The sequence below is a fragment of the Lissotriton helveticus genome, chromosome 6 (genome assembly GCF_964261635.1).
Source record: "Lissotriton helveticus chromosome 6, aLisHel1.1, whole genome shotgun sequence".
NCBI classification, from domain to species: Eukaryota; Metazoa; Chordata; class Amphibia; order Caudata; family Salamandridae; genus Lissotriton; species Lissotriton helveticus.
Window position 1 is genome coordinate 2025560954 of NC_136067.1, and position 26128 is coordinate 2025587081.

At 45.6% G+C, this 26128-nt stretch overlaps 1 protein-coding gene across 1 annotated transcript in view; it reads right to left on the minus strand.

Moving 5' to 3' along the window:
* LOC144762003 (fucolectin-4-like) overlaps nucleotides 1-25728 on the minus strand; it is a 474150-nt gene extending 448422 nt beyond the window's left edge. The window contains exon 1 of the mRNA XM_078647167.1: nucleotides 25667-25728. The gene's annotated coding sequence lies outside the window, so the exon portion shown is untranslated. The remainder of the gene's footprint in view (nucleotides 1-25666) is intronic.
* Nucleotides 25729-26128: the final 400 nt, after the last annotated feature.

The window sequence follows — 26128 nt, forward strand, 5'->3', positions numbered from 1 at the left end:
GCACCGAACGCGCTCTAGTCTATCAATTACGTCATAGGGGAGTACCCATATACGTCGCTTCGCACTCAATCACGTGTCCAAACAGGAACTGAGCGCGAAGGAGGTGAACCCGCCACACTCGCAGAGGACGCCGAACACGGGTAAGTCAGGGGCGCGATGGTCTTCGGATTCACAGATACGTGGTATAACTTTGAAACTAAGAAATCTCATTACTCGTTCCCCTCTAGCATGAAACACACCACAATTTTGGAACCGCAACAGGTATCCGTGAAATAAAAGGAAATAGGTAAATCTTGTATCCACAGCGGTATAACGATGAATAACATCTTGATGACTTGTGTGAGATAGTAACGTATGTATCATTGTTATTCCTTTAACAGTAATATCTTTTGATATCGACAACCTCAAACCGGAACAAGTATATCGGGTCACCTCCGAACACATTAGTTTGTACATTAATGTAAGTGGATTACTAATAGGTGAATTCTGCATATCACGTTAGACAGTGATAGCGCGTGGGATCTAATGTTTTGACGTAGTAGTAAAGGATCAAATCTCGAATAACAATTACCAGAACTCCAGTGAGAATGCATGTGACATCTGAGTTACAAACAATGGACAATGTTTCCTTACAATGAATAAAACATAAATTATTTGACTTGATTATAGATACAGAAGTATTGATCAATGCTGGATGAATCACCGCCAGTAGTATTAGTCACGGGCCCGGCTGGGTCGGAATTATCACCAGCTGAGCGGTAAGCTGGCGTGCAAGTAGTGGCTTACAGTCTCATTTGGTGACCTTTTGCCTGAATATTACCGGAATCGCAGATAGTGATGAGATTTTTCGGTTTTTTCTTTCTTTTCTTGGATATATATAGACCTTCTGACATCGATACGGCCTTCTAGGTATGTCTTTTGAAAATGACACTTGTCTCTCACGACTTTCACTAAAGAACCAGCATGGATGATGCAAGAGCCGTTCACGATTAGGACACCATAGCCATCAATATAGAGCATGTGTCATTGCGTGTTTCTTAGAGAAACAATGATGATCTCGTCACCGCCCATGTCCAAATACCATCACCATCACATATAGGCACGTCATTATGTATAGTCGGTAGTATACACTAAAATTTCGACACGGATATGTTGTGGTAGCACGAGTGAGTCAATACTTGTGAAATGTTGCACTCACTATATGTCCACTGCAGGAGGAAGCTTTAGTGCATGTAACATAACGGCCAGACATTATGGCCCTGTATATAAATGTTTCTTGCTCACAGATTATGCTAGACGCTACTCATTTGTTTGTTTCAGCCCTGATGAATCGCGAAGGCGATGAAACACGTGTCGGCTGGCTGTAATCTTCATTAAAGACTCCAAGATTCACTCATCTTTTGGATATCTTGTCACTTCCACCTGGAGAACACCAAGGACTGCAACACCACCACCCTGCTGGACAACCTCACCAACCTTGGACTCAAGCAACTAGTGAACACCCCCAACTACTACGCCGGCCACACGCTTGACCCCGTCTTCTCCTCCAGCAAGCACATCTCCTTCAGCCACTCCACCGGACTTCATTGGACGGATGACAGTTGCGTCCACTTCAGCTTCAGAAGAACCACGACCCACCACCACCCACAACAGGTTCCTCGCAGGAGCTGGAGCAAGATCACTGCCGACCAGCTCACCACCTCCCTCAGCCTGAACCCCCCCGCCAGCACAACGGACCCCAACAAAGCAGTTCGCACCTTCACACAGTGGCTCACCAACTGCGCTGACGACCTCGTCCACTGAAGAACCCTCCCAGCAGACCCGGCAGCAAGAAAGCCTCCTGGTACACCGACGAACTCAAAACATCCAAGAAAAACTGCTGCACCCTTGAAAAAGCCTGGCGCCACAACCAGACCACAGAGAACATGACTGCCCTCAAGAGCGCCACCCGCAAACACCACCAGCTGATCCACACCACCAAAAGGACAACATTCAAAGAACGACTGGACAACAACACCCACAACAGCAAGAAACTCTTCAGCATCGTCAAAGAATTCTCCAACCCCAAAGCCGGAAACAACGACATCACACCCTCGCAAGACCTCTGCGACTCACTCGCCACCTTCTTTCACCGCAAGATCGCCGACATACACAACAGCTTCGGAGCACAGACCACGCACCCAACCACCGAACCAACGCCCCCCACCACCACCCTCTGCAACTGGACCATGGTCAGCACCGAAGACCCCACCCGCACGATGAACACCATCCACTCCGGATCACCAACCGACCCCTGCACCCACCACGTCTTCAACAAGGCTGACTCCATCATCGCACCCCAACTCCGGAACATCATCAACATCTCCTTCAACACCGCCACCTTCCCGGAAAGCTGGAAGCACGCCGAGCTCAGCGCCCTCCTGAAGAAACCAACAGTGGACCCCACCGACCTCAAGAACTTTCGCCCCATCTCGCTTCTCCCTTTTCCCCACCCAGGCTCTCGTCACCAGCCGACTGGACTACGGGAACACCCTCTACGCAGGAACCACTGCCAAACTACAGAAAAGACTCCAGCGCATACAGAATGCCTCCGCACGACTCATCCTGGACATCCCCCGCCACAGCCACATCTCGACCCACCTGAGAGACCTGCACTAGCTTCCCGTCAACAAGAGGATCACGTTCAGACTCCTCACCCACGCACACAAGGCTCTCCACGACATGGGCCCGAAGTACCTCAACAGCCGCCTCACTTTCTATACACCGACCCGCCAGCTACGATCGGCCAGCCTCGCCCTCGCCGCCGTACCACGCATCCGCAGAGCAATCGCTGGAGGAAGATCCTTCTCCTACCGGGCGGCCAAGACATAGAACTCCCTCCCCATCCACCTACGGCTGACCCAGGACCACCTCTCCTTCAGAAAACAACTCAAGACCAGGCTTTTCGAGCAGTAACGGACCGCCCCCCCGTGAGCGCCTTGAGACCCTACTGGGGGAGTAGCGCGCTATACAAATTGCTGATTGATTGATTGATTGATTGAATGAGAGCTGCGCACCGGGACGCATTCTGAAACCCGAGAGGCAGGAGAAGAGAGGGCGCAGCGGGTAGAACTGCAATGAGAGCTGCGTACCGGGATGCATTCTGAAACTCAAGAGGCATGAGAAGAGAGGGTGCAGTGGGTGGAACTACAATGAGAGCTGCGCACCGGAATACATTCTGAAACCCATGAGGCAGAAGAGAGGGCGCAGGGGGTGGAACTGCAATGAGAGCTGCGCACCGGGACACATTCTGGAACCCGTGAGGCAGGGGAAGATAGGGTGCAGGGGGTGGAACTGCAATGAGAGCTGCGCACCGGGACGCATTCTGAAACCCGTGAGGCAGGAGAAGATAGGGAGCAGGGGGTGGAACTGCAATTAAAGCTGCGCACCAGGACGCATTCTGAAACCCGTGAGGCAGGAGAAGATAGGGCGCAGGGGTGGAACTGCAATGAGAGCTGCGCACCGGGATGCATTCTGAAACCCGAGAGGCAGGAGAAGAGAGGGCGCAGCGGGTGGAACTGCAATGAGTGCTGCGCACCTGCACGCGTTCTGAAACCAGTGAGGAAGGAGAAGAGAGGGCACAGGGGGTGGAACTGCAATGAGAGCTGCGCACCGGGACGCATTCTGAAATCCGAGAGGCAGGAGAAGAGAGGGCGCAGCGGGTGGAACTGCAATGAGAGCTACGCACCGGGACGCATTCTGAAACCCGTGAGGCAGGAGAACAGAGCGTGCAGGGGGTGGAACTGCAATGAGAGCTGCGCTCAGGGATGCATTTTGAAACCCGTGAGGCAGGAGAAGAGAGGGCACAGAGCGTGGAACTGCAATGAGAGCTGCACGCCGGGACGCATTCTGCAATCCGTGAGGCAGGAGAAGAGAGGGCGCAGGGGGTGGAACTGCAATGAGAGCTGCGCACCGGGACGCATTCTGCAACCCGTGAGGCAGGAGAAGAGAGGGCGCAGGGAGAGCAACTGCAATGAGAGCTGCGCACCGGGACGCATTATGAAACCTGTGAGTGTTGAGAAGAGAGGGCGCAGCGGGTGGAACTGCAATGAGAGCTGCGGACCGGAACGTATTCTGAAACCCGTGAGGCGTGAGAAGAGAGGGCGCAGCGGGTGGAACTGCAATGAGAGCTGCGCACCGGGACGCATTCTGAAACCCGTGACGCAGGAGAAGAGAGGGCGCAATGGGTGGAACAGCAATGAGAGCTGCTCACAGGTACGCATTCTGAAACCCGTGAGGCAGGAGAAGAGAGGGCGCAGGGGGTGGAACTGCAATGAAAGCTGCACACCGGGACGCATTCTGAAACCCGTGAGGCAGGAGAAGAGAGGGCACAGGGAGAGGAACTGCAATGAGAGCTGCGCACCGGGATGCATTCTGAATCCTGTGAGGGATGAGAAGAGAGGGCACAGCGGTGGAACTGCAATGAGAGCTGCGCAACGGGATGCATTCTGAAACCCGTGAGGCATGAGAAGGGAGGGCGCAGCGGGTAGAACTGCAATGAGAGCTGAGCACCGGGCTGCATTCTGAAACCCGTGTGGCTTGAGAAGAGTGGGCGCAGCAGGTGGAAATGCAATGACAGCTGCGCTTCTGGATGCATTCTGAAACCCATGAGGCATGAGAAGAGAGGGCGCAGCGGGTGGAACTGCAATGAGAGCTGCGCACCGGGACGCATTTGAGTATGGGCGAGTTTTGTGAATCGGTGATCCGCAAATTCACCCGAAATCGGCCCCAAAAATCCGCGAATTCGCGAATTCCATGAATTCGTGGATATTTGGGGCCGATTTTTAAATGTAATTAATTGTATATGTGCACCGAAATTTTCGACAGTAAATGTGGGGAGATAGCACACCGGTCCAGCCTCGACAAAGCTCACAATTGTTTTTGGGCTGACGAATGGGTTACAGAATTTACCTGCTTTATTTATATCCGTAAGTGCTTCCTGTTGAGGTTTACATTTTGTGACAGGAGCATCGTACCAGAATGAACCTTGCCCTTCATATTTATCCATGAAGACACCTCCGTTTTGTGCTATACCACTACTCAACTGGAGTACTTTCTACTGGCTATAATCAGTAAGTGCTACCTTGCTGGGTAAATGTATAGTGCTTTTCTACACTACAGCCGCGTAAAGTGCCAGAAGAGTTGTCTCCAGTGACCATGTGTGTGTTACTATGCCATCGCGCCTAGGGGCGCAGGGTTCCCTTGAGTGAGCTGTCCATCACAGTGGGCAAATGGCGGGAAGACTATGCACACTGCTAGTGTGTGGGCAGGGCCAAAGGGGTGGGCTTCTATGTGAGTTCACATGCCCATTGTGTGTAAAAAGGTCAGAAACCAATCAGAGCAGCAGATAAGGAGAAGTAAGCTCCTGGACACTGGAACTGCACAGGGATTGTGCTCGTGAAATTGAAGGATGCAAAGGCCTCGATCCAGCATCACAGCTAATTTTCCACGGTAGATGTTGGGAGAAAGCACACCTGTCCAGCCTCGACAAAGCTCACAATTGTTTTTGGGCTGATGAATGCGTTACTGAATTTGAACTTCAACTCGGGCACCTGCTTAGTGCTTACTTGTAACTATTCTCTGACCCTGCCTGACCTGTTTAGGGTCAGCACAGGGTCAGAGAATAGTTGCAAGTAAGCAACTTAAACTTTTCCAGGTTGCCGCCTGGCGCCATCTGTAACTATTCTCTGACGCAGCCTGACCTTTTTAGGGTCAGGACAGGGTCAGAGAATAGTTGCAACTAGCAACTCAGGCACCTGCTTTATTTATATCTGTAAGTGCTTCCTGTTGAAGTTTAAATTTTATGACAGGAGCATCGTCCCAGAATGAACTTTGCCCTTCATATTTTTCCATGAAGACGCCACCCTTTTGTGCGATACCTCTACTCAACTGGAGTACTTTCTACTAAGTATGGGTGGAAAATTTGTTCTGCTAGCAAATTTGCGGATTTTCCGCAAAGTCGCGATCCGCGAATCACGTGAAATCGTGGCAAAATCTGCAAATTCGCGAGCGGGATGAAATTTGCTCAGGAAGCACTTACAGGGTTACAGCAGGTGCCCAAATTGAAGCTAATTTCTTTGTAACCATTTACAAAATGGTTACAAAGAAATTAACTTCAACTTGGGTACCTGCTGTAACCCTGTAAGTGCTTCCTGAGCGGCGCCTCATTGCCTACTTGCAACTATTCTCTGACCCTGCTCTGACCCTCGAAGCAGGGTCAGACAATAGTTACAAGTAGACAACGAGGCTCCGTGAACAGGAAGCACTTACAGATATAGATAAAGCAGGAGTTGAAGGTCAAATTCAGTAACTCCTTAATCAGCCCCAAAAAATCGTGCGCTTTGTCGAGGCTGGGCAGGTGTGCTTTCTCCCCATATCTACACAGTTGAAAATTAGCTATGATGCTTGATGGAGGCCTCTGCATCCTTGACTTTCACGAGTGCAATCCCCATGCAGTTCCTGTAACAGGTAGCTTATTTCTCCCAATCTGCTGCTCTGATCGATGCCTGACCTTTTATACACACAAGACGCATGTGAACTCGCAAAGAAGCCCCCGTTTGCCCCCCCCACACACTAGCGGTGTGCACCGTCTTCCCATCCGTTAGCCACTATGATGGACAGCTCACTCGAGGGACCCCGGCGCCCTTCGGCGCGATGGCAAAGTTAATCAGCCCCAAAAAATTGTGCGCTTTGTCGAGGCTGGGCAGGTGTGCTTTCTCCCCATATCTACAGTCGAAAATTAGCTATGATGCTTGATGGAGGCCTTTGCATTCTTGACTTTTACGAGTGCAATCCCTGTGCAGTTCCTGTAACCAGTAGCTTCTTTCTCCCCATCTGTTGCTCTGATCGGTGCCTGACCTTTTATACACACAAGACACATGTGGACTCGCAAAGAAGCCCCCCCCACAGAAGACGGTGTGCACCGTCTTCCCGTCCTTTACCCACTATGATGGACAGCTCACTCGAGGGACCCTGGCGCCCTTTGGCGCGATGGCAAAGTTAATCAGCCACAAAAAATAATCATGCGCTTTGTCGAGGCTGGGCAGGTGTGCTTTCTCCCCATATCTACAGTCGAAAATTAGCTATGATGCTTGATGGAGGCCTTTGCATCCTTGACTTTCACGAGTGCAATCCCCGTGCAGTTCCTGTAACCAGTAGCTTCTTTCTCCCCATCTGCTGCTCTGATCGGAGCCTCACCTTTTATACACACAAGAGGCATGTGAACTCGCAAAAAAGCCCCCCCTGTTTGCCTCCCCACCCACACACTAGCGGTGTGCACCGTCTTCCCTCCCTTTAGACACTATGATGGACAGCTCACTCGAGGGACCCCGGCGCCCTTCGGTGCGATTTAAAAGTTACACACACATGGTCACTGGAGGCAACTCTTCTGGCCCTACGCAGCTGTAGTGCAGAAAAAGCACTATACATTTACCCAACGAGGTAGCACTTACTGATTAGCCAGTAGAAAGTACTCAAGTTAAGTATAGTGTAAAATCGCAAAACAATCCGTGATTTTGCTCGTAAATTCGCGAATTCGCTGTTTTTTTTGCGATTTCGCGAGAATTTGCGAACCGCTGATTCGCAAAATTCGCCCATACTTACTTTCTACTGGGTAATCAGTAAGTGCTACCGCATTGGGTAAATGTATAGTGCTTTTATTACACTACAGCTGCATAAAGTGCCAGAAGAGTTGTCTCCAGTGACCATGTGTGTGTTACAATGCTATCGCGCTGAAGGGCGCAGGGGTCCCTTAGGTGAGCTGGCCATGAGCTGATGAGCTGGCCATTAAAAAAAAAAATCCTCTCCCCTCGCGAATTCGTGAATTTTCGGCAATTTCGCGCAATTCGCGGATCGCGAAATTGTTCAAAATCCGCAAATTTCCCAAGCGGAGCGGATTTTCAGCCCATGCTTACTACAAACAAAACTTACATTACTTATTAAATCTTACAACTTTACATTTGATCTATATACACATGTGTACCATAAGAGACAGGTTGTTGACATTGTGGTACACATTATAATTCATTTACAAATTGCCTCATTTCTTTTATAATTATCCTCTTTTTTCTTGTCAGATTTCCTATGAAAACATTATCAATTATTCTCGATAAAGGGTAAGAGAAATAAGGAAAGGATCACGTTGTTAAACATTGTCACATAATTCTTTTTCCGGACACCATCACCAACAAACAGTTAAAATAATAATTTCTCTCAAATCATTACTATATTTACACAAATAGTCAGAAAAAAGCACCAGTTAGCCACATGCCCACCTTGCCTACAAATCCACCATATTTGATGGCTATGGAGACCTTACCCAGGGCTCTGCCTTTGGTGTGATTCAAGGTTGTTCCTATATCTTTACTGTAGGTACACAAGCATAGGACATTAAGGGGAAGTTAAATTATTCCAAAAAGGAAAAGAAAGTGGCGAAGTACATAAAACACGACACCTCAAAACCCATATACCATATTGTTTCCATATCAGCTGACAAATCTCATTCACTTACCTTATTAGAAATAATGTATTAAGCTTCTATATTTTGAAAAGAGAAATATCCATCAGTTGTTCCCTGTATAGACACAATTTCCATCTATGGATCCTGTGAACCTTAAGGATAAGAGCCATCATGAGTGTTGCCACCCACTTTCTATAGCTCAACAGTGATTCTAAAATTGTCTGCACTTTCAGCATTGTGGAATTCTCCCAAGATTCGCTCTAGTGTCAACAGATATGCACCATTAAGGCATACAGCTCAAATCTCTTCCACTCGTAATTAATCTTACTACAGCAGACACAATTTTCTCTGGTCTCGACAACAGAAAGTAATTTAACTGTCCATTTGCCAAGAAGCACACTGTCTGCTACCAGTCTTATCCAAGACAAAAAAAACGAAAAAGGTGGGGGGAAGTCATGTGAGTTTATGTACACATACCTCTATGTTACATGCAGGGCAACAAAGTAATGCCCTCAAATGCGGCGCAGTTAGACCCATTTTCTTTTGATGTGGCCGATTATCTTAAGCTACATGGGGAATAAACGGTGTGCATTGTAACAGGAATACAAAAATGTAACATATTATTTATAGATTTCTTTCCCTGAATCCTGTTTGGGTTATTCTAACTATAGATGCCTTAGTTGTTATCTCATTTTATTCCTAGTGGTGATTTGGGATTCACATCTTGAACACTTTGAACCTTTTACGCTACTTGAAATCCAAACGGCGCTTACCTCTGCCAAATCTGGGTCACCAATGGACCTTTGTCCACCCAAAAAAATGTCGCTCTTATCCCACATTCTGGCCCCCTAAGTACAAAAGATCTTAAATTTATCTATTAGGGAAGGAGTCATTCCGACATCTAGGAAGGAAGCCCTCGTGCGCCCCATTTTAAAAAAACCTTCAGCCGACCCGTTATAGCTGGGCAATTACCAGCCTATCTCCTTGCTTCCTTTTCTGGGTAAAATATTGGAAAGCCTGGTCAATAGGCATCTGAACAGCTACCTGGAGGAAAATAGGATTCTGGATGCATCCCAGTCCGGCTTCCGCCGAGGATTCAGCACAGAAACGGCCCTCCTATCTGTGACGGATTCTCTGAGAACAAAATTGGATATGGGCGGCTCAGCAATCCTGATTCTGCTTGACCTCTCCGCGGCCTTTGATACCATCTCCCATTCCAGGCTCGCGGAGAGGACAAGCGCATGTTGCATTAAGGGACTGGCTCATAAATGGCTCCAGAACTTCTTGGCAGACCGCTCCCAAACGGTCATTTTGGGCCCCCACCAATCTGAAAGAACATCACTGGATAAGGGCGTCCCCCAGGGCTCCTGCCTTAGCCCTACGCTTTTTAATTTCTATTTGGCCCCTTAGGCTAAGGTGGTGGAAGCACTGGGGTTCGATATTATATCATACGCTGATGATACCCAGCTGCTTTTTAACATTGGCCATGACCTAGAAGCTGACAGACTACACTTTGCTAGGGGAATCTCCGCAATTTCCAGCTGGCTGACCAACAACTGCGTACAGTTAAATTCAAGCAAGACGGAAGTCATGCTTCTGGGGAAGGCCGAAAAAGTCTGGTCAAAAGATTGGTGGCCACCTAAACACGGCCCACCTCCAATTCCGAAGCCTTGTGTCAACAATTTGGGCATAAAATTAAATCAGTCCGTGTCCATGCAAGATCAGGTAGCGGCAATATCAGGGGCTTGTTACTATAGATTAAGATTACTAGGGACAGATCCTGCTATTCATCTCCTTAGAACACTGCAGATCAATAACTCAGGCCGTGGTGATGAGCCGCATGGACTATGGGAACGCCCTGTTAGCTGAAGTGGGAGCTACGGCTCTGAAAAAACTACAGGTGATTCAGAACACGGCTGCCAGGCTGGTTCTGAATATGCCGGCTGGCACCTCCTCACAACCACTGTTAAGACAGCTACACTGGCTTCCAATCAAGCAGAGAGCCTTTTTTAAGATCTGCTGCCTTACCTTCCATGCACTTCAGGGTCAGGGTCCAGAATATCTCCAGAATAAATTGGAAAGATATGTGCCAACTCGCTGCTTAAGATCCTGCACACAGCAGCTGCTTCTTGTGCACCGTATCAGACGCCAGCGATCCGGGGGCATGGCTTTCTCTTATATCGCCCCCAAATACTGGAATTGTCTCCCACTTTCCTTACAAGAAATTCCCTCCTACCTCGTTTTTAGGAAACATTTAAAAGCTCTCCTATATTAAATTTGTCCTCTTACTGTCCTACCTCAGAGGTGAGTTAGAGTAAAGCGCCGAGATGCCCCCAGGTGATTCGAGCGCGATACAAAAATGAATAACATAACATAACATAGATAGTGCTTCTTATGCCGGCATGCTTCCTTTTACCATATATCTGTATATACCAAACAAGAGGAGGCTCCATCGACTACAGCATAAATCCAACATTCTGTCTACGGCTCAAAATGCCATAAATATAAATTGCATGATAGTAAGATTAGGAAAGTTCGAATTTCCCATATATGTATTCATTCTGTAGCAGTATACACACACGTCATCGTAAGATAGGGAAAGTTCAAATAGCCCATATATGTTTTCATTCTGTATCAGTATACACATGCGTGAGCATACGCCTTCTTCAAGCGTACGCTTTACCAAATCAAAAATAAGCACATTATGTATCAGTAGCTTGCCCGTATTTGGCCCTTGGAACCATGTCCTCATGGCTTTGGCGTCTGACGTGTTCTTTCAAACCGCCATTGTTTGCATTGAACAGGACTACACTTCTGATAGTGGATTACATGTACACCGTAAATGTAATCCTCATGTGGTGCATTTGACAAGTATTGATGTATTCCATCAACAAATGACTAAGGATCTGCACTGCTTGGAAGATAAAGCTCTAACAACCCATAACAATATTTGTAGAGACAATTTATCCAAGAAAGAAAGACTAGCCCTCTCTAGTATAGCATACAAAAGCTCACTGATCATACGTGATGCAGACAAGGGGGGCTGTATTGTTCTAATGAATACAAGTGATTACATTAAGAAAGGCATATAGGAAGTTAAATGATACTTAGGGGCCTATTACGATGTCGGGCGGAGTTTCCTCTGCTTGACATCGTCTTGGTCATGGGGCTGACCCGCATCCGGTCGACGTTTCAACTAACTAATTAGGAGAGACCGGGCACTGTTTGGTTGCATTGCTATTCTTTACAATGGGAGCATGTATTTAACCGGAATACATGCTCCCATTGTAAAATAGGAGGTGCAGTTCATCCCTGCACCCCTTAGCAGGCACATTGTGGTGCCTTCAAAGGGCTGCAGGGATCAACAACGGGGCACCATAGGTGCCCCCTCGGCCTCAAACTGGAGACCGTACACCCGAGGGGGCCCTGCTGGGGCCCCCCAAAGTCATTTTCCCACAGCCTTTCTGTGTTGTAAAGGCCAGAACGGTAAGGCTGCCGAAACCCGACATCGTAACCCCACAGGCGGAAAGAGCCACCCTTCGGATTACTAGCTGCATTCCAACTAGCGGGCGGGCTCTCCGAGCCCATTGGAAGACAGTTGGAATGACCATTCGGATTCCTTTCTGACCACCTTCACCGTAATGAGGCAGTCAGAAAGGAATCCGACCAGCATTTTACGATGCGGTCAGAAAGGCTAAGACCCACAGTCGCAGCCTTTTGCGACCACATCGTAATTGGCCCCTAAAACTTGACCAAAACCCTTATGCCCTAGCAACACTTCAAATACATGACAAATTGTCCCATTTGAAAGACGCAGACTTATTGTCTGATGTTGAATACAACTTTCTAAAGGTTGTATGTCCTTGATTTCCAAGTCTTTATCTTCTACTGAAGATACATAAAAAAAGGGGGCTTCCCTCTAAGTAGTCCCATGTTTCCAGCATTGGATCAATAATAGAGCACTTATCACACTATGTAGACTAATTCCTCAAACCCCTGATGATGGACCTTCCATCATTCATCAGAGATACAACAGACATATTGAATAAGTTTGAAGATTTCATATGGGATGAGTCAATGTGGTTAATAACTCTACATGTGGAGTTATTATACATGTGTATCAAATTGGAATATGGATGCAAGACAGTGGAATTTTTCATTTCGAAGCACATGGCCAACTACTATCTACATAACAATATGTTATTGGCAATGGCAGGACGCAAACTTTTTTCTGAATGATGACAAATGCTTCCAACATCTACAGGGAACAGTGATGGGGTCCAAGTTTTCCCCATCATAGGAAAATCTTTTCATGGGGTAAGTGGCTCATGTACATGCTTGGGCTCCATCAGCTGCACAATGGGTGAAGGATGTTCATTATTAGGGATGATATATTGACGACGTTATCATTGTCTGGACAGGTACAGACACGGACATCCGAAGCATATTTTGACTAGCTAAACAATAGCTTCTTCAATGTGAAATATTCAATGAGCATGTCCCAAACCCGCATCCAGTTCTTGATTGTAGAATTGTACATACAAAATCACACCGTTCAGAGTACCCTGTTCGGTAAGGAAACAGCGGTCAATAGTATCCTACACTATCAAAGTGCATATCCACCATGTACCAAACGGGCTATCTCCTATGGGGAAATGATCCACATTCGTTGGAATTGCAGTGAAGATAAACAATTTGATGAACACACTAATCAAACAGTCCTGAGACTCAGGAACAGAGGGTATAAGTATGAAGATTTAAAACAAGCAGTTTCTAGAGTGCGGCAAATCAAGCGTAGCAACACTCTAAGAGTTAGGGAAAAGAATATAACAGAACATTGATAGCTGATTACCACCAATTCCAGTATGAATCATGAAGTGTTTAAGAATTTGAATAAGTACTGGGCACTGCTGAAAGGGTTGCCTGATGTAGGTCATTATCTTAGTGAGAAATTCTGCATAATTCACAAAATATGTAAGACCATCAAAGAAATGATCTGAACAGAATACTTAAAGAAGGAATTCAAATGGCTATCACTTGTGATGTAGATGTGAAGAAGTTTTTGAGATATACGATGTGTGCCTATCACAACACACCTCACACTGTCACTGGAGGTTCTCCTTTTTCATTGCTGAGAGGGAGGGAGTCTCGTACAGGTTTACTACCCACATGGTTGGATGATAAAGTACCTTCAAGAGTGATGCAAGAAAGGTTAATGGATGAAGAGTTGAGATGTAAACTAGAAAGTTCGCAGAACGGAATGAAAAAAAGCCCCCAAACACATTGTTTGAATAATATCAAAATGAATGTAGGTGATTGGGTGATGTTACATACTATGAGGCCTAAAAGGTCAAAGGTGGATTTTCATTTTAATGGAACATTTAAGATGTTTAAAGTGGCTTGTACCACTGTTTTGTTAGAAGACAATCGCTGGTGGTCAAAAAAGAACTTAGTTCTTTTAGAAGATTTTCAAAAGAGCATTCTTATGAAGAGGTTAAACGTCCCTAAAAGTAATATCTTTTTCCAGTCGAGATGTTTCTAGATTGCAATTTTTCTATACATGAAGACCTGAGACAAGAGAATCTTCTAGGGGTTCCTGCAAATAATTTTGGGGCGTCTCCTCTATTAGAAGGCTCTGCTGCAGTTTCTTATGATGAAGAATTTGCTGTAGACAAAGAAATATACCAGATATGGTAGTGTTTCAATGGAAACCAAGTTATTTACTTGATTATGATGTATACTATATGGAATGTTAGGTAGTCTATTCCATGTACTTGTTATTATGATCATTATGTAAGTTCTTTTTTGTTTTTTTGTCTTTCATTTTCATTTTCTTTCTCTTTCCTTGTTTATTTTTTTGTTTTCTTTGTTGTAAAGGGGAAGATGTTGTATCCTCATTTAAGGTATGATTCTTTTTGGAATATAGCGCACCAGGGTTCTTAGCGTGACTCTGGGATTCTAGCAATGGGGGTTTGAGGGTTGACGGTTAGAGCGATGCTGGCCGGTGTGAAAGGAAACACGGCGGAGCCTACTCCCTGAACCTAAATAAAGAAGATTTCATCTTACCAGGAAAATTGTGACTCATTACACACTGCTTTTTCCAGTCCTGTATTTACTGTTTTCTAACCTAATTCACAGATTGAATAATAGGCCATCACTCATCTTCAAACAGTAAATTAAACGTCAACATTTCTTCTGGTGCATTACAACATGAATGCTTGCCTTGTGAAGTCACAATACATTCACACAGTTTGGAATGCTTTTTTTTCAGAAATCTATTTCAAAATGACTGCCAATGTGTGAGCCCTTGTTGTGCTATAGCAGCATCCATCTGGAAATCGGCTTTTCTCGTAAAGACAAAACATTTCAAAATGGCTGCAAATGCGCCTAAGTGTGAATTTTGTGTTTTTGTAATTTTTTTTACTATGTTTAACAAACAAGCTTTTTTTAGGGATTGTTGCTCTAAGCTACTGCTACAGCGAAGCGGTTCAAAAACATTTATTTTAGCTTTTGGCATTCACTTTAAATTCATATACATGTGTGCTTGATTCTTTACCGAAATTTACAGTGCATTAAATAAAGTTATGCAATGTCAAGTCTAGGCCTATTGCTGATTCTGAGTGAATTCCGGTCACTCTGTGATTTAATGCTTGTGTAGTGTGCCTGGAGTTGAAGAGTCGGTGTTGGAATTTTAAGTGCTTATAGTTGATCTCTGATTCTTAGTGGCACCTGATTCTTGGAATTTTCTGTTAAGCTTGCTGTTTTTGTTTAGCATATCTAGGTTACTATGTTTAAATTGCAGAGTCTGGGTGGGCTATGGTCTCCAGGAGTTGTTGAAAACCCTGCTGTGTTTGTCTGGTATTTCCAGATAATTTTAGTTAAATTGCTGAGCCTGAGTGGCCTCCTATCCCTGTGTGTTGCTGCAAAGCCTGTTGTGTTTGTTTAGTATATGTAGGATGTTATCTTTAGATTACTAATTTTAGTGGCCTCTTGTCCCTGGGAGTTGTAAATCCTGTTGTGTTTGTTAGGATATCTAGGTTATTATATTCAAATTTCCAATTCTCAGGAGCCTCTTTTTCGCGGTTATTGTGGTATAGCCTGTTGAGTACGTCTTGGGATGGACCGTCTGCTTTGATATTTTTAAGTATTGATTCCTAATGGATTTCAAATAAATTTGAAGCCCACAGTAATGCCCTTCCCTGCTGTTGTCACAGAGGTGTAATAAGTAGGTCCACCAGCACCACCTTCAGTCTGACAGCTTCAATGGGCAAGAAGTAATTCCGCTCATATTTGGACTTCCCCAGGTTCAGAGATGTCATTACTACAGGTTGTGGCAGACTAAGGAAAGGTTGTGAAAAACCTGAGTCCATCCTACACAAAGGAACACCACGTTACTCCAAGGCTTTCATGCTACATTATGACACAACCCTGCAGTGGATTCAAGATGCAGATAACTATTGGTATTGTTTGGATAGATGCTTTGTAGTGTAAGGAAGATCTCTGCTCTGGGTTGGTTTTGAACAGATGTGTTCTGTGTCTTGTGTAATTCCTACAATTATGTGGCTAAGCTAAAACTAATACATTCACTGTATTGTCCAGATCCAGCTAATACAGCAGCACCTACCTGAGTCACGTTGGTTATTCACACATTCTTTGTTATGTTACAAGAGCTCAAACTAATATACTTCCTCATCTGAGCCACTCACTGGACCCTGGTCTTGGCCACAGTGAGACAAAGGTTTATGCACTGGTGCATAAGTCACTCTTAAGGCCACGCAGCATGTTTTCTAAATAATTTAGAGGTGATTTTCTGTCAATGAAAATATGACACTGCCATTAAAGTGTGATTTTGTTTTTGAAATAAAAACAATTGTCCCATTTCCCATGGTGTGGGGGGTAAAAAAATGTTATTATTTTCACTGACCACCACGTTTTGGATGGCGATGTATGAAAGGAAAAACTGTGCATTGGTCTGCCTACTGTAAATAGAGCAGGCAGACAAATGGCCAAATTTCCGATGGCCCTTACGCCAGCGATCATCAGAGGTGTATTTCAACCACATAGACAGAGTAGTCTCCATTGCAGTCAATCCCTCACCAGCCTGCCTGGAGGGATCCAGATCCTCCGGGATGTAGCTTAGCAGCAGTTCTGGCATCCTGACCGACTCTCCCTATGATCGGAACCTCAGTTTTGTTGGTGTGCTCGTTTCAGGTGAGATGAGGATCACTGTGAGTGACATGACCGCTGCTCCCCTGGGAGCGATCTACCAAGACCGGTTACACCCGGAAGGAGGGTGAAAACGTTTCTCTTGTGCCATCCCCCTTGAAAGCGGCTGCAGAAAGGCTCACAATTGCCGGGGCTGCTTGGAGACCACTGCACTGGTTCTGGCATCATTGTCTTGCACATCTAAGCAAGGGGTCTAACGACCAGACCCGCGGTGTTGGAAACCTGCCGCCTTCACACCGGAAAAAGGTGCCTCATCAATGCCAGGCCCCGTTTGGGTCTGCCAGCACAGTCTGGGCTTTTGCTTAGCCCAGGTGCTGGGGGTCCTATCCAGACTTCCCATATCTCTCTCCCCTTAGTGCTCACCGGAGTCCCGGAGCCAATATTACATATGTTTGGTCATTGTGCACACTAAATACCAGCGCACAGTGACAATGGCGGGAGGGCTTTGCTCCGGTCAGCTCGATCACGGATGCTGGAATTCAGTCTTGGCCTGGAATCCATTTTACCTTCTTTCCTTTCCATTTGCTTTGAAAAACTCATCAAGATAGCCACCGTTATCAGCCCATAGGAACAGTCTCATGAGGATCGGCACAGGTGGTCATAGAAATTAAAAGAGGACCTGGTTCATCATTCACTGGCATTAAAAGGAAGGTGGGACTACTTTATATGCATTCTAATACTCCTATGAGGAAAACCTGTAGGTCTTATCATCTGACTCATCCCAAGGACTGGCCATAGTATAAAGCGGCTCTGTCTCTATCCTATTTGCAATCTAATACATCTGAGAGGAAAACTTGCAGGTCCCATCATCTGGTTCATCCTAATGATCTGCCATACTATAAAGGGGCTTGGCCTCTGTTCTTACCGGCCTGATTGTCTCTCTCTGACCCCTCAAACCCCCCCAAAAAAATACTAGGATTTTGCTCTTGCCCTCACAAAGTCTTACCTTGACCTCTCACATACTGGATATAAGTCTTGTCTCCACAGGACCCAACTCCTTCCTCTCCGAAAATGCGGCCAAAAAACACAAACACTGGTTGCTCAAAACCTGCCCCAGAACATTACTCTCAGATGTTTACTTTTGTGTCAACAAGGGTAAACTATCTAATGACCTCATCTTCTACTCCAGAAAATGAGCTCGTTGGAGGTCTGTCTTCCAATCCATGCTTCGTATATCGGGTACCAGGAAAACCACGCATGGCCTCAATCTTTCAGCCTCGCCCTTTTTCAATGCGAATGCCACCATCACACTCTACAACAACGTTATTAAACTAATGAAAGCATCCAATGACAATTTAGCTGAGATGGATAATATTTTCCCTATTCTCAAACAGCAGCGATCTCCAAGTACAATCTTTCCAGCTTAATACATCCTACAACCTACAATAGTGGAGAAGCGTGGCTCAGTGGTTAGAGGCGGCAGACCCGGAAGCTGAGATCGACCGTGGACCAGGGTTCGATTCCCCGCCTTGGCGGGTCTCGGGCTCAAAATTCCACGGACTCGACAATTCTCGCTCCGGTGCCTACTCGAATCACGGGGTCACACTCTGCAACTCTGGGCAATAGCTTGCTTAATCTCCACTACGGCCCCTCGTGGCAGGATGCCTGGCTTTCACCTTGTAGACACCCTGCCGGGGTTTCTCACTGGGGAATACCAGGACGGGTTCCCTAAGCAAGCGCCAGGATGCCCTTTGGGTGACAGGTTTGCGCTATATAAGTACACCTACATTTACATTTACATATCACTCTCACACCCACCACTGCAACTATGAGGCCCTCAAACCCTCATAACTCTCCTCACCACCTATGTGATATCGGATCCTCTCAATCTCCTGAGTTAGTTTTGCCATAGACTCAGATGGCTAATGGCTCTACATCAACATATACTTCCCTGATCACTAAGCGGTCACATCATGATCCCAGTGGCAGGTTTTCCCCTCACTCTCCACTGCCCTTTCTCTCTCCTGGTGATCTCCTTTGAACGATACTGCCAAACACGCCACCATCTCAAACGGGCTCCAGGCTCTTGCCCTCCATGGTTTCTATCCAATCCATTCAATCCCCTTCACCCACCTCCTATCCTTTATATGTAGCTCTCTCTACCACTTCCCTATCCTCTCTCCATGCAAACTGATACTACACAAGACATCATTGAATCACTGGCTCCCCCTGACCTCTCCATTGCTGCTTTTGACCCACCATATTTCCCTCGAGACATCACATGTCTGGCGGAACTATCCACACAACCACTATCCTTTATCCAACACTCAGTTTTGCTGCACACCTTGAAAAGATCTCTCTCCACCTGCGCCTACTCACTGATTAATTTCTTGAACTGAAAGCCCTCTCTATCGATCATCTCCCCCTGCTCAGAATGCTTTGGGCACTGGGGAACCTGCCCTTGAGCCTTAAGAGCACAACCCCTGTCTCAGACATGAGTCCCTCGCACCTTAACTCAAAAACTTTACCACTCCCCAATGCCCCCTCCCACCCCAGAAGTATGAAGACCAAGCTATTGAACAGTGATATTGATGTTTTTCTCCTCTCTTATGCCCTCCCATTAAACAATGACATGTCCCCTCTGGCATCATGCAAAGTCCCTCTAGGCTTAATCCAAGCCATACATCTAAACCCGAACAGGGAACCCTCCCACAACCTCAGAGTTATAAACAGTGACAACCTCAAGGGAGTGAGCATCATGCAGGCTCCGACTGTCCATGCACCTCTCTAATTGAAATGCGTACTACTCAACTGTAGATCAGCGAGTAAACATGCAGCCGATATCTTTGACCTAATTCAAAACAATGAGCTGGATATCATCATCCTCACGGAAAACTGACTAAATGGCTCGTCCACCCCTATCCTTGACCTTCTAGTCCCACCTAGCCATGACATAATTCGATTGGACAGATCTATAAAACAGGGTGGAGGATTAGCCTGAATACACTGAAATACACTCTCGGTCTCACATTTTGATTCCTCCACTCTAACCTCCAGTGACTACCTATGCATCAACATCTCTAGCAATCACCGCCCAAATTACACACATTCTACCACCCCCCTGGAGACAATCTTTTCTTCATTGAACAATTAATGGAAATCATCCCTTCCAATTATAACACCCTAATTCCCAAATAATCCTGGAAGATTTCATCCTTCACTGGTCTAACCCAAACGATCAAGCTGCAAACTGTCTAAAATCCTTCCTATTGAAGCACGAGCTGACACAATGTTGCAAGAGTCCGACCCATAACAAGGGTGAAACTCTGGACCACATCATCTCCAAAGGAAAAACCATCCCAATAGATGCCATTATCCCTTGTGATTGGCCGGACCATTACATCATCTTCTTCCAAATTAACAAGGAGGGGTCCCTGCAGAGGGTCCAACCCAAGAAAACAAAGCAGTGGAAAAGGAACCTTAGGAATATAAACTCTATTGATTTAGCAACACACTGCAGAAAGGCCTTGACTCCTCAATCGGAATTGCCTGATGTTCATGTCCTCACGGATTTCTATAATACCACCATAGCTGGTGTCCTGGACGAAGTAACCCCTCTACAACAAAAAAGTGCCTCCTTAAAAATCTCCAAGCCTTGGATCAATAACAACCTAAACGCTGAACGCTGTAACCTAAGGGTAGCTGAAAAATCCTGCAAAATCAGAATCCTCCACTGAACAAATAATTCACCTTAGATCTGTCAGGAACGCTTACAACAAAAAAATCACAGCTGCTACGGCTAAATTCATCTGAACCTAACTCAATCAAACCAAAAAATCGCCCAAAGAAACTGTTTGAAATTGTCAAACAACAATCGGGCAAGACACCCTACAGCTCTGACCTTGGCGACGGACTTCTATCATGCGACGATTTGGCAGCCTTCTTCACAGAGAAAACAAAAAGCATCTGTATCGACCTGGCAGCAAAGAGGCCTATTTTCCCATTATCCGGAAGGTCTGCTCCTCCAGCTCACCATGAGCAGACCTTTCCCTCTAGTATTTGCACCACGATCAACGCCTCTTGGATCTCCTTTACTCCCCTCAGCACACGAGACATATTTAACACTCTGCGGGTGATCAACCCATCTAATCATTTCATTGACCCGCTACCACCACCTGTCTTCAAAGACATCAAGGATACCATCCTCTCCCATTGACAAAGATTGTCAAAGCCTCAGTGTCGCAAGGCACCAACCTTGACTGTCTAAAAGTAGAGTAGGTCTCCTCCATTCTAAAAAAAACGTAATGCAGTCAGATCTGATCTCAATAATTTCCGGCCTATATCCAGCATCCCTACGCTGGCTAAACTGCTGGTAAAATGCATGCAGATGCAACTTTGTGCACACATGGAGTATTTCCAACTGCTGGACCAACATCAGTCCGGATTTTGAAGAGATCACAGCATGGAATCTGCTCTCACTCACATTATGGATGACATCTTGAAAATGCTAGAGCAAATTGAAGCATGCCTCCTGATTCTCCTTGACCTTTCTTCAGCTTTTGACACTGTTAACCACGACAATCTCTTAGGCATCCTTGATCACAAGATGGGCTTTTCAGGTCAAGGTATTGCATTGATTTACTTCCTTCCCCCATAATAGATCACAAAAAGTAAAAGTAAATGAATCCCTATCCCAGACCTCCTCAGTTTTTATGGGGGATCCACAGGCATTTTAATTATCACCGATACTCTTGAAGATATTCCTAGAACCTTTGGCAAATGCTCTGAACTCCACGAACATTCTCTTCCATATGTATGCGGGTGACACTCAACTTTATCTGAAAATCATCTCCCCTGAAGACTTCATCTCACTCAACTCTACCCTTATGGATACTCAAAACTGTCTAACTGACAGCCACCTCAACACCTTCAAAACAGAATTCCTTGTCATCACTTCGCCTAATCACTCTCCCAAGAACGACCACTGGCTGAAACATCTTACGGCACAGCTTTCCAAACTGTGTGTCGGGACACGGTACTGTGTCGCCTCCCATGTGTGAGTGTGTTGCGCGACGATGACGTCTGCAGGCTAATTAGGGCAAATGCTCTCTGGGACGTTGTGTTTGCTTTCAGTGACGCAGTGCGCGGAGGGAGGAGAAGCGTTAGGCGATGTTCCCTTTGTGAGTTCCGTTTGGTGCTCTGTTCGCATAGCACGCTGCACTGGTGAGTCAGCTCACTCTCTTTGCATTGTAATAGCCATAAACAGTTTGTTGTTTTCTCCCCTGCGGTTTGAGGAACAAAGCTCTTGTGTGTGCGCTGTGGGAGATAAGGTTCGCAATTCTCGGTAGCACCGCAGTGTTTATTTTCACTCACACCTTCATATCAGCCAAGGTTTTATATTGCCGTAAAATGAGATTACTATTTGATAATGTCTCGGCCTCCTCAAACTTTGCGGTGGTCACAGTCACTGCTATACATGCCGATAGTCGAGTTTGGCGGGAGACTGAGTCCAGCTTTATTTTAGCCCCGCTGCTGGCCTTGGGACAGTCCACTCCCAACACGTAGGCCTGGCCGGATCGCTCGACTGGCACAACAGTATGCTCCGATTTATGGGGCTGAGTCGCCCAACCTCGCACCTGCACAGCAGTTTTGCCCCCTTGGACCAGGACTCGCTGTTCCTCTCCTCACCTGGCGACCTCGAGAAGCACAATAAGCTGTGCACATTGCAGGATGGGGCAGACAGCGCACTGACCAGACTAACTCCAGTGCAGCTCTGTTCCACGGCCTTTGTGTCCTAATCTGTGTTTGCCCAGTCCGTCGAACAAACACAGATTGGGACACGAAGGCTGTGGAGCAGAGCTGCACTGGAGTTAGTTTGGTCCGTGCACCTTCTGCCCCATCCTGCAATTTGCACAGCTTATTGTGCTTCTCGAGGCCGCCAGGTGAGAAGAGGAACAGCGAGTCCTGGTCCAAGGGGGCAAAACTGCTGTGACTGCTTCCAATGCAGCTCTGCCTACCAGGGAGCCAGTGACCTGGACGATTGGATTCATTTAGCTGGGGAAGAAATGGTGCATCACTGTTAGCCCCGGAACCTGCAAATTAAATGGAGGGGCCTCCTTCACTCCTCCACCCACTGAGCCAGTCTGGAGTTCCCAGGCCAGGGGCCCAGTGCACAGTGCCGGAGGGGCCATCGAGCTTATGGAGAGAGAAAAGTGCATAGCTGCCAAGGTTTTATATTGCCATGTGTGACAGTCTCATAATTTGAGCGTAATTTTGAGTGCCATTTCAGATGACACTTTCTAGTGAGCAAAAATCAAGCAATGAAGACAAGGGTAACGCAAATATCAGAATGAAACCCCTTTGAACAAGGACAAACTCTAAGTTAACTGCTGCAAAGTTTAAAGAATAACTGTTAGACGGCTTTCATTTATCTGACTAGCCAAAATTGCAGAAAATAGATAAAGCGGTCCGGAAGACGTGTATAATTATAATCAGCTGAGTGCCTCCCAGACTTCCTCGATTGCTGCCGGCTACATGAGCAGTAAGCATGGCTGCATTGACTTCCAGCACAGAGGGGGTTACATTGGTTCTATATGTCACACTTTTGAAAGGTTTGTTTACCAACCGTGGTCCCTGCACTCTTCCACTGCCGTAAATCACTGGGGCATATGTCAATGTATGCATGATTATATTCTTGTTTCAGGCACAAACCTAACCTTGCTTACACTCAGTTTTGCCAGTCACTGTCTTTGTTAGAACAGATTCACAATTGCTTTATTAACCTTCCTGCTTTCTCAAATTTGCTTGGAAATGCACCATTTGCCCACTATTTAAAAAAATAATTCCTGAGCTCTCCCTAGGTGGTTTGGGCTCGCGCGCGTTACCGTGTCGCTAAATGAAGATTGTCAAAAAGGTGTGTCACCAACATGAAAAGTTTGGAAAGCTGTGTCTTACGGCCTTCAACTGCACTCCCCACATTACCGATTCTACAAAATCCCTCGGAATCACACTTGCTAAGCACTTGAACATGCAGAATCACATTAGCAATTTAAGCAAGGGTGCTACACACCAGATGAACACACTAAGGAACCTAAAACCATTCCTTCTACAGAAGGACTTCAAGATGGCGGTTCAAACTCTGGTACTGCCTAGGCTAGACCATGGTAGCTCCACGCTCTGTGGACTTCCCCACTAAGAGCCTCTATTAATGCAGCATCTAGACCGATCACAGGTATGAAAGAAACACGAAACACGAACATCTACCCAGCTCTCAAATCTCTAAACTGGCTGCCATATGAAGCTAGAATGCAGCTAAAGATAGCATGCATGATCCACAAAGCCCTACATCTCAAGACTCCCACTTATCTGAGTCAAAAAATAGAACTACCTGGAGATTGCAGAAGTGCAAGTTCATTGCTCCTAAAACCACGACTTCCACAAAAGGAGAACGAGTCACAGAGCCTTCTCTGGTGGTGCCCCAAAGATTTGGAACTCTCTTCCACCGTAAGTCCGATGAATTTCATCCACTGCTACCTTCAAAAAGGAAGTAAAAAACATCCTTATATCTAAGTTTTTACCATAACACGCCCCTTGCCCCACTGCTTACTGAATGCCCCCTGTTTGACTACTAGATTGTTGGACACCTTTGAATCCCAGCATTCGCCTGACAAGCTCATTTATGTATCAAACATTATTGAATATTCCTCTCCATGGCCTATATCCGCCCTACCTTATTTGTGATGCACTCATATCTTGTTATTTTATGCATATTCGTGTAATATCTATCCTAATTGTAAAGCGCTCTGATACCTGCCTGGGTCACGTTCACGCTATATAAAACTTTCAAATCAAATTGCTGAGATACTTAAGTTCTGCCCGACTCTAAATTAGTCTAATTTAGTGGAGAGTGTACTCCATTGCAATAGCTACAGAGTACCCTCTCTGCTGAACCCTAAATCAGGCCCTTAATCTTTTTTACTTAACTCTCTGCGATCCATCTCATGCGTCCTTGCATCATATCATGTCTTGTTTACTATCTTTGTGTCTGATAACGTTATCTAGTGGTGAGGCCAAGTTTTTACAGTGCCCTTCAGAAGGTGGGCACCCAAAATATGAATATGTCTCTTTACATTGCGGATTTTACTCTGCGATGCAAACACATCACAGTAGTTACAATGACCGCGTTGTCACAATGCACTACCATTATAACGCAAGTTGTTACAATGACTTGTGCTGGATGGCGCGCTGGACTTGGGAATAGTATGATTTACTATTCCAAATCCAGTGTGTGCAACTCTAGGGAAAGTGTTGGAATTGTAAATCATAATATTCCTTATCCTAGAGCGCCATGTAGCGCAAGTCGTTGTAACAACTTGCGTTGTAATGGTAGTGTGTTGTGATAACGCGGTCGTTGTAACGACAGCGTTGTGTTTGCATCGCGGAGTAAAATCTGTGATGTAAACGTTGTATACCCCAAAATATCAACTTAGGAATCTCGATGGCACCAAGTGTTGCGCACACAATACTGAAGAACAAAGTATTGAAAGGTAAGTAAGAATAGATTTTCTATAGGTAACTCCACATATATGTACCTTATTGATATATATACCTTTAAGGTCCATAGATATGGAGTCAGGAATAGTTAATCGATACCTCCTCCTTAACCACTTATCTTTTTTTGTCCCTCAATATTCTCTACAGGATATTAATATATCTCGATATTCCTAGCCTCTATATTCTGTAGTACAATACTTTCAGAACATGCTTCAAAATCATCTTATTTTCAAAAGAGCAACATAAATCTATCCTTCCAGTGTCTAGGAGAGAAAGCAGGTGCTTCCCAGAGATCAATGTGGGAAGAAAGTCCAACAGAGATGCCAGTGCTCAAGGACTTAGACAATGGGCTTGTGACAAGGGAAATATAATATGAAGATCACAATGAAAATGCAGCTTTGTACATTGCACATAAACTCAATAGTGTCTAATAATGGATATTTATATTACCTATCACTGATAAGTCCACCCCAAGCAGCAGTGTGCAGACAAACGCAGTTGCCAGAGCAGCTTTCATTCTGCAAATACAAAAAGAAATGTTTAGCTATTTTGATTTCATTGAAACTGGAGAGGAAGCAAAGGGCCACCATGACCATTGAAGAGGCTACTGAAACAGAGGACTGTTAGAGATCGGATGACAAGAAACCCATTTGAATATCCCACAATTTAACATGACAACCTTAGATAACTGAAACATGATTTCCACTTTATTTGTTTTCAACTTATATGCCCCGCAGGAGTCAGCAGGATTTGATTGACTTTGAAGAGCAACATGATTCAATTAAATACAGAGTTATAAGAAACAAAAACTATTTACATTTAATGTAAACAGAATGTGGTGGAGTTTCATCTGTAAATCACCATTGGTGGAGGGGTAGGAGTCCACCATATGTTTGTAAAGAAACTAAAGGT